The sequence below is a fragment of the Zeugodacus cucurbitae genome, chromosome X, assembly GCF_028554725.1.
Source record: "Zeugodacus cucurbitae isolate PBARC_wt_2022May chromosome X, idZeuCucr1.2, whole genome shotgun sequence".
NCBI lineage: Eukaryota > Metazoa > Arthropoda > Insecta > Diptera > Tephritidae > Zeugodacus > Zeugodacus cucurbitae.
Genome location: NC_071672.1, coordinates 33,575,099 through 33,589,981, shown reverse-complemented (window position 1 = coordinate 33,589,981; position 14,883 = coordinate 33,575,099).

The following is a 14,883-nucleotide window of genomic DNA, read 5'->3' as shown; positions in this document are numbered from 1 at the left end:
ACTCAAATACTATTTATACCTCAAACTGTTTATTTTTTATTGAAATAATACATTCGCTGACGCGTTAGCAGTCTTGCCTAGTGTCCGACCGATACCAAATTTTGGCAGAAGCCGATGCCGATTAATCGGCCAGTTGGCTAAGTATCGGCCGATGCCTATTCTTTCATGAACAAATTTATTTAGTAAACTAGTATAGTAACAAAAGAAAAACAAAAACCAATAACATCACATAATAAGTAAAAATCAGTTCATGTGTAAACATGAAGGTGTTTATTAATTCAATTAATATTTAAAACCCGCGCGGGTTAAAAAAACATTTCGAAATTTATAAGTTTTTACATACTTAAGTGCTGAACACAAAGACGACGACACGACACGACGTAGCGACGGCTGATCACAAATGTCGCTTTGAAGCCAGCGTATTGAACATTTTGAAGGCGGCAGCGACATATCAAACAGCAATTTCATTGTTGCCGTACTAACATCTTTCACTTCAATAATTTACATATTTAGTTTAAAGTTAAATTATTTACGCAAAAAATGTAAAAATTGGCGATTTATTTGTTTTAAATAATCGATTGTTATTATAAATGATATACCAAAGCTATTTTACGTTTTTACTCGCAAAATAACGTCATACTTGTTAGAACTTTGAATAATTTTACATTTCACATAATAGTGGCAGCTCTACAGCGCCCATTGTCGTCGGCAAAATTAGAAACATTTCCAATTTAGCTACAGCGAAGACTACAACCCTTTTGTCGCGAAGTCGTGCTGTTGTCAAAAAATCTGTGCCCATAAGAACGCATGTATTTTAATATTTGACAGATGTCGCTTGTCGCTTGTCATCTTCTATGTGTTCAGCACATAATACACACTCTCCCATACATATGTATGTATGTACTTTCGAATGTGATGTATTTTCGAACATCAAATTATATTTTATTTGCAAAGAGCTAAAACTTGATTACGAACTCTAGTCTTTGGTGTCCGATGTTTTTCCCTCTGATTATGAAGGCGTTGGGAAAGCTCAGAATTCGACGGCCTAGTGCAATCCTGTAGATTTCTAATATTTTGTTCTTCTGCGCGTACTTGGCAGGTTTTGAATTTTTGTTAATCAAACAGCTGCGAGCACTCGTTACTCAACTCTCTGGCACGTGATTGCGATGCGAAGAGAATGACCTGATGGACGATTTTCAGTTTTCGATTAATATTCTTTTTGATACCCTCACCTGGGAACTATTTCCAGAAAGTTGAGATTATTGCAATAAATGCAGCCTATGTTACACGGGGTGAATGTAGCTTTCCAATGGTGATACTCGTAGTTATCGAGTTTATTCAATACAAACATACATACAAATCTTTCCTCTTTATAGTAGTAGTATAGATGTAATATACTATATAAGAATATACCTGCTAAATTTGCACTAATTTTTTAATTGGAGTTTATTATATATATTTACTAGTTGACCCCGCAGACGAAAAAAATGTTTGTAGTTCCGGTCCATAAATGTACAGAGAAATTGGTTTCCAACTCGTAACCACTCCACGTATAGCTGGCCGTGTGAAAAACATGGCATTCTAGACTTATGCAACACTTCCAGCGACTGTCTTTGTGACCTGTTGATTGTCTTCGCAAATGCACACACATTATTCGATAGCGTCATAATAATGACAGATCTAACTTTGAGACGCAAATGATGCGGCGGCATGGCAGGCAAATCCAAAGAATTTAGAAATTCCATTGGAAATTTTAGAAATTCACGGCTTCGTCTTCATTTTCAACACGATTCATCGGTTTGTATGAACACAAATCTCCAGGAATTTGACTTTGAAATCATCAACATCGGTATTTTTGGCAGCAAAAGCGAGTGAACATTACTCACACATATGCACTACTTGACATGATTATTTTATGGTCTCCAAGGACATTTAGCGTCACTAACAAACAAACATTCATTTATATATGTATGGATTTGGTCTTTTTTCATATAGTTATATTTTACGTTTATATAGAGGTATGAAATAATGTAATAACCAACCAAAATTACCGTTTTTTACATTATCGACACCTTATATAAGCAATTGAATCATTATTCAATTCAATTACTATTATCGAAATATTTCAATATATTTATGTTGTCATCTCAAAAAAAATTATCTTATTACTATATCTAACAATTTTTCCATATTTGCGACTTGACTAATGAACAACAGTTAATTTATATATATAGATAAATTAAGAACCGCTCCACCGATTTTGTGTAAACTTCACACAAAGCATCTACTTAATGGTCCGAACAAAATAACCATTTGGTTTGGATGGGTGAGTCCGTTCTTAAGTTATATAAGTACGAAAAGTGACATATACTATATATATATTTGGCGTAGGAAACACTTACGCGATTATAGCCATATCTACCAGAGTCGCCACTCATTTCTTCTTCGTGCTTTCTGGCGCCAACTAGAAACACCAAGTGAAGCCAGGCCACTTTCCACTTGGTCTATCTTGGTGGAGGTGGTACTCTTCCGCGGCTTCCTCCAGCGGGTACTGCATCGAACACTTTCAGTGCTATAGTGTTTTCATCCAATCAAACAACATGACCTAGCCCGCTGGACTATGTATATGTCGTCGAATAAAACATACAGGTCATCATTAAATCGTCTGCAGTATTCGCCGTTGCCAACGGTCAAAGGACCATAAATCTTCTGCAAAACCTTTCTCTCGAAAACCCCAAGAGTCGTCTCATCGGATGTTGTCATCGTCAACGTTTCTGCACCATACATCAGAACGGGAATAATGAGCGACTTGTAGAGTTTGATTTTGGTTCGTCGAGAGAGGACTTTACTTTTCAATTGCCTACTCAGTACAAAAAAGCACCTGTTGGTAGGAGCGATTCTGTGTTGGATTTTGGAAGCTGACATTGTTGGTGTTGATAACGATGGTTCCCAGACCCATTCGCTTCGCCTCCTTATCCATGCGGGAAAAAGCAGAACAAACGGCGTGGTTGTTGTTCCGATGATATCAATATCATCGGCATACGCCAGCAGCTGTACACTCTTGTATAAGATTGTACCTTCTCTATTTAGCTCTACAGCTCGTAGTATTTTTTCTAGTAATGGATTGAAGAAGTCGCACGATAGTGAGTCACCCTGTATGAAGCCTCGTTTGGTATCGAACGGCTCGGAGAGGTCCTTCCCGATCCTGACGGAGCTTTTGGTGTTGCTCAACGTCAGTTTACATAGCCGTATAGTTTCGTGCTATCGAAGGCAGCTTTAAAATCGATGAAAAGATGGTGAGTATCGATTCTTCTCTCTCGGGTCTGATTTGGGGCATGGTGAATATCTGGTCCATCGTCGATTTTCCCGGTCTAAAGCCACACTGATAAGGTCCAATCAGTTCGTTGACGGTGGGCTTTAGTCTTTCACACAACACGCATAGAAAATAACCATCGACTGTAAAACGCAAACGACTGATCAGTCTATAGCAATGCTTAGCTAAGATTTTATTTAGGCACAACTTAAGCACTGACTATGAAACTGGGCACAAGTCTTCTGCGACTATAATTATATATGTACATATAATCTTAATCTTTAGGATCTTCTCTATCCGACCATACCTATTTTAACCCCTAAATCGTGGGATGCTATACTTTTAAGACTAGTCATATTACAATTCGCCAGAAAAGTTTTTTTTAAATTAAATGTGCAGAGATGATGGTTTTCGAACTCACATATTGCATTAGTCGATGGATGGTAATGGCAGATCCATTTTACGTTTATATTGACGTATAAAATAATGTAATAATCAACCAAAATTGCCGTTTTTTACACTATAAATTAAAACATTTTACATATTGTTTTTTCTGCTATCGACACCCCTTATATAATTGAATCATGATTCAAATCAATTACAATTATCGAAATATTTCAATATAACTTCAAAAAATTTCTTAACAAAGCAACAATGGCAACATTCAAAATATTTTTATTATGTCTTTTTCTATTTATGTTCAAACTCAAATAAAATTATCTTATTATTGTTTCTAACAATTTTTCCATATTTGCAACTTGACTAACGAACAACAGTTAATTTTTTTATATATACATACATAATTTTTTTATATATACATACATAGATAAATGAAGAACCGCTCCACCGATTTTGTGCAAACTTCACATAAACCATCTACTAAATATTCCGAACAAAGCTTAACCATTTGGTTTGGATCGGTGAGCCCGTTCTTAAGTTATATAAGCACGAAAAGTGGCATATATACATATATTTGACGTAGGAAACGCTTACGCGATTATAGCCGAATCTACCAGAGCGCGCCACTCATTTCTTCTTCTTGCTTTCTGGCGCCATCTAGAAACACCAAGTGAAGCCAGGCCACTTTCCACTTGGTCTATCTTGGAGTACTCTTCCGCGGCTTACTGCATCGAACACTTTCAGAACTAGAGTGTTTTCATCCATTCGAACAACATGACCTAGCCAGAGTAACCGCTGTCTATTTATTCGCTGGGCTATGTCTATGTTGTCGAATAAAACATACAGGTCATCATTAAATCGTCTGCGGTATTCGCCGTTGCCAACCTTCAGAGGGCCATAAATCTTCCGCAAAACCTATCTCTCGAAAACCCCAAGAGTCGTCTCATCGGATTTTGTCATCGCAACGTTTCTGCACCATACATCAATAATGAGCGACTTGTAGAGTTTGATTTTGGTTTGTCGAGAGAGGAATATACTTTTCAATTGCCTACTCAGTACAAAATAACACCTGTTGGTAAGAGCGATTCTGTGTTGGATTTCGAAGCTGACATTGTTGGTGTTGTTAACGACAAAGACGACTTCAAAGTTATGACTATCAACAGTGACGTGGGAGCCAAGACGAAATTGCGCTGGCTGTTTGTTTGATGACAGTAGATATTTCGTATTTCCTCATTCACCACCAGACCCCTACCCTTCGCTTCCTTATCCAGTCTGGAAAAAACAAAACAAACGGCGCGGTTGTTGCTTCCGATGATATCAATATCATACGGCAGTAACTGTACAGTCTTATAGAAGATCTTATAGATACAGTCCTTCTCTATTTTGCTTTGCAGCTCGTATTATTTTTCCAGCAATAGATGGTAGAAGTCACACGATAGTGAGTCACTCGTTTGGTATCGAACGGCTCGGAGAGGACCTTCCCGATCCTGACGGAGCTTTTGGTGTTGCTCAATGTCAGTTTACATAGCCGTGTTAGTTTTGCAGGGATAGCAAATTCAGACATCGCAGGCAGCTTTAAAATCTATGAAAAGGTGGTGAGTATCGATTCTTCTCTCCTGGGTCTTTTCCAAGATTTGGCGCATGGTGAATATCCGGTATATGATGGATTTTCCAGGTCTAAAGTAGTGATGAGAGATATTTCACTACCGGTGATTTTTTCATTGTGATTGAAAAATCGCATATAGGAACTGCGATCAATTTTTGTAAATAGCAGTGAATTACAATCGCAATGCCTGTTCAGTAATTTGAGTTCGATCACAGTAGCTATAGAGAAGTTCAGTGCTGTTGTTCGTAAAGTAGCAATCACTATTTAGTAGCAAATACAGTTTAGTAGCAATACCAATTCGAAAAGTAACAATCAATGTTCAGTAGCAATCGAAGTTCGAAAAGTAGCAATCACAGTTCAGTAGCAATAACAGTTCAAAAAGAAGCAATCACAGTTGAGTAGCAATAGCAGTTCAAAAAGTAGCAATCACAGTTGAGTAGCAATAGCAGTTCAGAGAGTAGCAATCACAGTTCAGTGATCACAGTAGCAATTTTAGTTGCGATTTCAATAATTTTGGGTTACCCGAATTTCTTCATGGTCGGGTAAGGGAACATCTATTCCACTGACTTCGATTGGGGAATCGGGTTCGCCATCCCCTGGTGTTGTACTTTCAATGCCATTGAGTAGGTCGGAGAAGTGTTCCCTCCATAATCCCAGTCTGCTCCGGACATCCGTTACCATATTACCTCCACGGACTCTACATGATAATGCTCCGGTCTTGAAACCTTCCGTAAATCGCCTCATCTTTTCATAGAATTTTCGAGCATTTTCCATGTCGGCCAGCTTTTCATATTCACGCATTTCGGCCTCTTTCTTTTTACGTCGGCAAATGCGTCTCGCTTCCCTCTTCAGCTGTCGATATTTGACCCACCCCGAACGTTTTGTGGTCGATCGCTACGGTTGCGAGGTAGGCAGTCTGTTTTCTTTCAACTGCGGAACGACAATTCTCATCGTACCAACTGGTTTTTTGGCGGAGCCGGAGACCAATTGTTTCGGCTGCAGCGGTAAGCAATGTGTTTGAGATGCCGTTCCACAGATCTCTTATATCGAGATGCTGAGTGCATCTATATATATCTCAGAGAGCAGGAGTGCAAGTCGAGTAGAAAATGTGGAGGCTGTCTGTTGCGATTACAGCTTTTCGTCCTTCTCTTCCATTGGGACGTGGGCGCAAATAAGAGATATGTTGAAGAACCTCGCTTTGATGCGGATTGTGGCTGGACGTTCATCCAACGGGGTGAATGCCAGAATTCGACAACGGAGTCACTCTCCCACCACAAATCCCACACCAAATTTGCGCTCCTTTATATGGCCGCTGTAGTAGATGTCACACCACCCACCTTCTTCCATCCTTGTCTTGTCCATCACACTTGGATTGCGGCTATGTCAGCCTTTAGTTGTGTGAGGACATCAACCAGCTGGGCAGACGCACCTTCCCAATTAAGGGTCCTAACATTTCAGGTGCATGCCCTCAAATCGATCCTTCGATCCTTAAAACGTTTGCATGGGTCGTCGTCAAAAGTTGGGTTTCTCATCCGAGGCTCTGTTTGGTCTTTCATTGGGGAGGTTTTTATTAATGATGTGGGTCCCAAAGCCTACGCTCAACCGCAGAATCGGGCTTCGCCTCCTCACTTTAGTTCTTTCCTTTGAATGCCTACTTCAGCTTTGTTGAGCCTGCGAAATCTGCCACAAAAAAAAACGAGCCAACGGTGATTCTGATGAGTCATCGAAGCGCTCAGCCGAACAGCAGAGAGGATCAGCAGAAGGAGAAAAAACAAACAAGTACACAACAACAAATCTGCAAACACCGAAGGAAAACACTAAGCGAGGTGAGCATGTACTACAAAGAAAGGGACCATCTCTCCAGATTGGAATTGACCGCTACGTAAACATAAAAAGAAAATTAAGTCCTGTCAAGATAGCGGTAAATTCCAAAAAATTTCAACCCGCCTCGCTTAATACAAATAAGCCTGGAAATTTAAATGGCAAAAGATTTGCCTTACTAAGCAATGGATTGGAAGACGATGCGAAGGGTATCACCACAGTCGTGAATGCCAAACCGCTGCCAATATATTTGCGTGAGAGCAGCTCGAATGAACTTGTTGCTAAATTAAGTGAAGTTGTAGGTACCAATAATTTTCATATAGTGCCTTTGAAAAAGTGCAATATAGATAAAACTAAAATTAGGACTGTATTGAGACTGAGAAAAGTTTTATGGATATTGTGAAATTTTTATCAAATAACAACAAGAATTATTATTCTTATCAACTGAAGAGCTCTAAAGGCCTAGTAGTTGTTGTAAAAGGCATTGAGTCTTCGGTAGAATCTGTAGAATCTAATGATATCAAAGAAGAATGGAAATAAAGTGCCACAACCAATGTTTAAAATCGAATTGTTGCCAAACTCTAATCCAATAAAAAAGAATGAAACACACCCAATACACAATTTAAAATATTTACTCCATCGTAGAATTACCGTTGAAGAACCTCATAAAAGAAATTGTCCGGTACAATGGACTAACTGCCAAGAGTATGGGCATACCAAATCTTATTGCACTCTACGCAGTGTCTGTGTGGTATGTGGTGATTTACACCCAACATCAAAATGTGCTCTTAAAAAAGAGGATACAAATAAAAAATGCAGTAATTGTGGAGGAAATCACACTGCTAACTTCAGGGGCTGCAGGAGTTCGAAACCTGGTAATTCTAAGAATATCCTTGTCCAGGGAAGCTATGCAAATGTGGTAAAAGGCAGCGCTGTGCAAATGAAACAGCCGCAGATATTGAAAATGTGATTCTAAATCTTACTCAATGTATGACACAATTTATGTCTACCATGCAAAACATTATCCATGATTTGATCAAATCTCAAAACCAAATGTCACAATCCTTATTATATAAAAAATGAGTATACTAAATATTTGTATATGGAATGCCAACGGTGTAAACCAACACAAACTGGAGTTAATACGATTTCTGACTGAAAAGAGCATAGATGTTATGCTGCTGTCATAAACTCATTTAACAAATAAAATCAATTTCTTTATACCTGGATATAGACTTCATGTTACAAAGCATCCAGATGGAAAGGCGCACGGTGGTACAGCAGTATTGGACTTGAGATGTGTATTCAATTCAACTGCCGCTGTTGAATTCGAAATAACAGGAAGTGTTTTTCAAAAATCGCCTGATAATAAGATCATGACGCCGCCAAAGCGACGATTATTATTCCAGAGAACTTTCATTGTCCTCTCAAGTGCTTCTAGAGAATTGAACTCATCTCATACTATCAGTTTACAATTCTTCAAACACTTTTGCCATAGCTGATTGCATTGATTTGCATGTTTAACGGAAGCTTCAGTGAAGTTCTTCCAACTTCTAGCAGCGTTGCAGCAATTCCAGTAGATGCGAGAGTCAACTCAATGCCATTTTGAGTATTGTATCGTATCGTATTGTTGCCAAAATCAATGATATCTGTAACTTTTTCCCAGATCCCAGATCCGCCGGGCGCATAAAAAAAAAATAATCCACTATTTCCATCATTTACAGCCTTAATTAATTCATCATAGGCGCTCTTTTGCCGCTCATTCAATAATGGAACGTTTCTTGATACTTGTTGTTCCAAAGTTATTCTGTCGTATGCGCTCTCACATTCCAATGTACGATTCAGTACATTTCTGATTTGATAATCAGATAATCAATTGATAATCAATAGTTCATAATCAAACACAAATTTTCAATAAACACCAATGCTTCATTGTTGATACCATCGTTCATTTGCAATTCTGAATTCTCTGTTGCCACTTGCCACTTTCCGAGTTTTCCGGTTTTTCGAACTTTTCTCACCTTTTAAACCTTCCCTAAACCTCCATGAACATTTCAAGACTAAAATTAGTCAAATCGTAATTATTTAATCTTAAGTGAGATTACTTAGATGATTACTTAATATTTTTATACTCTCGCAACCAAAGTTGCTAAGAGAGTATACTTTTGTTCACATAACGGTTGTTTGTAAGTCATAAAACTAAAAGAGTTAGATATAGGGTTATAAAAATGATCAGGATGACGAGACAAGTTGAAATCCGGATGTCTGTCTGTCGGTCCGTCCGTCTGTCCGTGCAACGGATAGCTTGAGTAAAAATTAATACATCTTGACGAAACTTGGTACACAGGTTCCGTGAGACCGTAAGAGGGTTGCTATTGAAAATGGGCGAAATCGGACAATTACCACGCCCACAAAATGGCGAAAATCGAAAACACATAAAGTGTCATAATTAAGCCATAAATAAAGTTATAAAAGTAAAATTTGGTACAAAGGATCGTCCTAGTAAGGGCCATATTTGGATGTATTATTTTTGGGGAAGTGGTCGTGGCCCCGCCAAACAGGTTTTTTGTATATATCTCGCAAAGGATTAAAGCTATATAAACTTTCTGCAGTCGGTTCCCTTACGTACCCCACCATACACCATGAAAATAGTTGAAATCGGATAATAACCACGCGCACCTCCCATACAAAGGTTAGGTTGAAAATTACTAAAAGTGCGTTAAATCACTAACGAAAACGTCAAAAACACTAAATTTTACAGAAGAAATAGCAGAAAGAAGCTGCACTCATATTTATTTACAAAATGGAAAATGGGCGTGGCATCTCATATCTCAGGAACTACTCGAACGATTTCAATGAAATTCGGTATATAATATTTTCCTGGCTCCCTGATGACACGTGTGGAAAATGGAAAATGAAATCGGTTTACAACCACGTCAATTTCCCATTTAACTCAATTTTGAATTCCATCCTATTCCTTCACTTTATAATATATGTGGTAAATGGTCCTTTATTATCACACGTCTGGGCGACGTGATAACCAAAATCCAACTGATGTTGAATAGCTTAGGGTTAGTTAACTTATAGTAAATGTAACGGTGATCGAGCATCAGGTGATGATACTCTTAACATGTTTGCTTAATATAATATATTAATGTAATTGCTTAATTACTATGCGTAAGAGAGATAGCAATAGTGTAACTCTTAGGATCACGAGGTAAAGTAGAATGTAGGATAATAAGGTGAAGAGAAATGTAGGATAACTTAACCCTTAGTTGTGCTAATATAAATGATCTTAATATTAACCTGTAAGTGATCGCTTTATATAAATTATATGAAATGTTAAATAAGGGTATCGCCACATATCTCCCCTGCTGGAAAAAAAAATTATACGAGTGATTTTTTTGTTTTATGTAGGAGTTTTGAAGCGTATTCTTTTTCGATGTCTTTGTGTTGCAGTAGAAGGATCAGGATTGTTGTTGTTGGTATTTCCAGACGGATTGAGATTTAAATGTTGGATGTCGTCACTACAAATGAATGCTGGTTTTAGGCGATCTATGGATATGTGTGTTGGTTTTCCATAAATTAGTACTTTGTAGTATTTCTCAAATCGCTCGATTACTGGTCCGTCATATGGTGATGAAAATGATTGTTTGACTTTATCGTTACAAATGAAAACGTGTGTTGAGCTTCCGAGATCCTTTGAAATGAATATTTTCTCTCGAGTATGTCGAGAAGCAGGAGTAGGCGAAAGATTTTGAAATGCTTTTCTTAAAATTTTTACGAGTTCTGGTGCTTTGATGTTTTGAGTTGATGGTGTTAAAAATTCCCCTGGGAGTCGAATTGACTCACCAAAAACGATTTCTGCTGGTGTGGTTTGGACGTCTTCTTTAAATGCTGCAGTCCAAGGAGAACTGCTGGAAGTGCATCGTACCAACTTTCGTTGTGGCAAACGTTCGATAATTCCGTTTGATTGTGGACGATAACTCGTTGTGCGTTGATGTTTGAAGCCAAGGAGATCAGCGAGTTTCCTGAAAAGGTCTGACTCGAATTGTCCTCCAAGATCGGTGGTTATGCGAAGTGGGGTTCCAAAATAGCTTGGATATCCTATTTTGGATGAGTGCGTGTGCTACTCAGTCGACTGTGCTGTCAATAAGTGGTGCGGCTGCTGGATAGCGTGTAAGTCTGTCCATGATTGTTAGACATTTGGTGTGTCCTTTTGATAGAGGAAGTATCACCACATCTATATGAATATGTTCGAAACGACGTGAAGGTGGTTGAAAAGTTGCTATAGGTGAGAATGTATGTCGTGAAATATTGCTGCTTTGACACTGAATACATTCTTTGGTCCAAGTGATGCAATCCTTGTTGATTGATGGCCAAACGTACCTTTGCGTAATAAGGCGTCTAGTAGCTCGACGGCCTGGATGTGAAACTGAATGAAGAGTGTTGAAGATTCGTCGTCTTAGCGGTTGTGGTACAAATGGACGAGCTGTTCCTGTAGATATGTCGCAGTATACAGTAGTGTCCGTTGTATTACTCTTAATTTGGCGTAGTTCAAGTGGAGTGTTGGAACTGTGGAGTAGTTGGTGAAGTTCTGCATCGTTGTTTTGTGCAGTAGCAAGTTCTTCTGATGTGATTGCTGTGTGAATGGCGTCGACTCGGGACAAGGCGTCCGCAACGATGTTGTTCGATCCGGATATGTGCCGTATGTCGGTGGTAAACTGACCAATGAAATCGAGTCGTCGAAATTGCCATGGTGATGCGCTTCTGTTTGAATGCATGTATTAAGGGCTTGTGATCTGTGTAGATTATGATGTGTCGTCCCTCAAAAATTGTGCCTGAAATATTGTACTGCTTCGTAGACTGCATTGAGTTCACGATCGTATGTTGATCGTTTTTGAACGGATGTTGCGAGTTTACGACTAAAGAAGGCGAGTGGTTGCCAGCGATCAATCCATTGCTGGAGAGCGGCACCTATTGCGCTTTCAGATTCGTCTGAGAAGATGGCCCACTCGGCGTTGTTATCCGGGTGTGCCAGGAGCGTTGCGTTTTCTAGTGCTTTCTTACAATTCGAAAATGCATCTTCGAGTTCTGTGGTCCAGTGAATCGGAGTTTTTCCACAGATTATAGGTCCTTCGAGTAGCTTATTAAGTGGGGCTAATAAGCTTGCTGCGTGGTTGATGAATTTTCGATAGAAGTTTATTGTACCAATGAAGTTGCGTAGCTTGGTGATTGTTGAAGGACGAGGGTAGTCCGCAATGACTTTGACTCGTTCCTCAAATGGTTTTATTCCATGGGCAGTAATGGTGTGCCCAAGGAATTCGACTTCTTTGAGGCCTAGTTTTGTTTTTGTTGTATTGATGACTAAACCGTAGTGTTGAAGGCGCTGAAATACGACGCGTAAATGTTGTTGATGCTCGGTTTCATTTGCTGATGCGCTAATAGATCGTCAATGTATGCGAAGACGAACGGTAAAGCTCGAGTTACCTCGTCGATGAAACGTTGAAAGGTCTGAGCTGCGTTTCGGAGACCAAATGTCATAAATAGAAACTCGAATAAACCAAACGGTGTGGTTATAGCCGTTTTATGAACATCATCGTTAGCTACTGGAATCTGGTTGAAAGAACGAATTAAGTCGATTGTTGAATAGCAAGATGTACCGTGTAAATTTGCGGTGAAATCTTCTAAGCATCGAACTGGATATCGATCTGGTATAGTACGTTCATTGAGGCAACGGTAATCGCCACATGGGCGCCATTCGCCACACTTCTTTGGCGCGAGGTGTAATGGAGATGACCATGGACTGTCTGATGGTCTCGCTATGCCCAGCTTGATCATCTTCTGGAACTCTGATTTTGCGATTTTAAGTCGATCGGGAGCTAATCGCCGAGCTCGACTGCTGATTGGAGTACCAGGTGTTGTTTTGATGTGATGTTGCGTTGTATGTGTAACTTGCGTTGGTGCACCATCGAGACGAGTGATTTTAGGAAAATCGGCTAGCAGTAGCAAAAATCTTGACGATTGATCCGGCTGTTGAAATTTGATCGACTGTACATTCACGCTTCTGGTTATACCTGAGGTGCACAGTCGAGTGGTTTCGTCGATGAGTTGTTGATTTTTGAGATCGACGAGCAGACCGTAGTGCGAAAGTAAATCGGCGCCAATGATCGGGTTCGAGACGTCTGCCAGTATGAAGCGCCATGTTAACGTTCTGCGAAGCCCGATGTTGAGAACGATTGTTGCGACACCGAATGTATTAACGGGTGTTCCGTTAACTGCGATGAGTTGGTAGCCGGTCGCCATCTTCGAATTTGGTTGTTGTTTGTGTGGGAAGACTGAGACTTCGGAGCCTGTGTCCACTAGAAATTGTGTTCGAGTCTGGTGGTCCGTGATGAAGAGGCGGTACGATGGTGGAAGAGAGGCGCTTTCCGCCGCTAACGTCTCTCTGATGCGTTTCCCGCTTGTTTGCAACCTGGTGTGCATTTTTGAGCGAGGTACTTCATGTAGGCGATCTGCGGCTTCGCTTAAGTCCTGTAGCTCGGCCGTGTGTTGCGTAACCAAACACGTGCGCATTTGGCCGGGCAGGTGTGAGAGCCACCTTACCCGTAATATCTCCTCATCTATGTCTGGCACTAAACTTCGGAGGTGTCGGAGATGTTGAGATGGCGTTTTGTCGCCAAGATACTCACCATCCAGTAGTTGAAGGAGTTTTGCTTCTCTGGATTTCGAATAGCACGCGATTAGTGCGGCTTTCAATCGTTGATATGGCTTGTCGGCTGGTGGATTGAGAATGATGTCTTCAGCGTCAGCTGCTATGCGCGTGTCAATCAGTGGAATCGTATGATGGAATTTGTCCACCTTGAATGTGTCGTTATGATTCCGGAACTGTGATTCTAACTGCGCGAACCAGAGACCTGGTCTGTCTTGGTTGAAATTTGGAACACGAATTGTTGCTGTGTTGGGGCTGTTTCCCATGAATATCGATGTTTTCGGCAATCGCGGTGTGTCATCATCGGAAGGCATGTTGATTCGCTTTCAATACAAACGCTTTATTGTTAAATAGAGAAAATATTGCGAACGATAGCTACAAAATTCCGATTCAAATGGAAAACGCTGCGAAATGTTGGTTGGGTGATGTGGCTTCAGCTTAGGTTCACCTTTAGTGGCGTGGCCGGTTGTCGGTAACGGTCTGCTTACTGTTGCTCCACCGTTAGTCCAAGGTGACTACTAAAGTCATCACGTCGGGGTCACCAATTGTGGTAAATGGTTCTTTATTACTACACGTCTGGGCGACGTGATAACCAAAACTGATGTTGAATAGCTTAGCGTTGTGAGTATCGCCACATATATACATATGTAACCAATGATGAAAGCGAAATAAAACTTTGCACAAATACTGTATATGATCTGTATATGATGTGTGAAAAAATTGTCGAAATTGGACTATAACTTTTCAATGCCCCGGATTTTGAATATGTAGAACTCAGTGCCTTATAGTAATTTTTCACCGAAAATATCGGTAAATCTCCCAGATATTTCAAATTAATTCAGAGCAAATTTTTTTCTTCTACTAGTGTGTCTCTGTACCAGAAATGGTAAAAATCGGGTCATAACTTCCCCTAGCTCTCATATAGATAATTATAGGATTTTCAAAAATACGATGGGCTTAATAGCTTATAAATCGGTTAATATGTGAAATACCTAAGCCAAATTAAGTGAGCATATAATCTTAGATGTAATG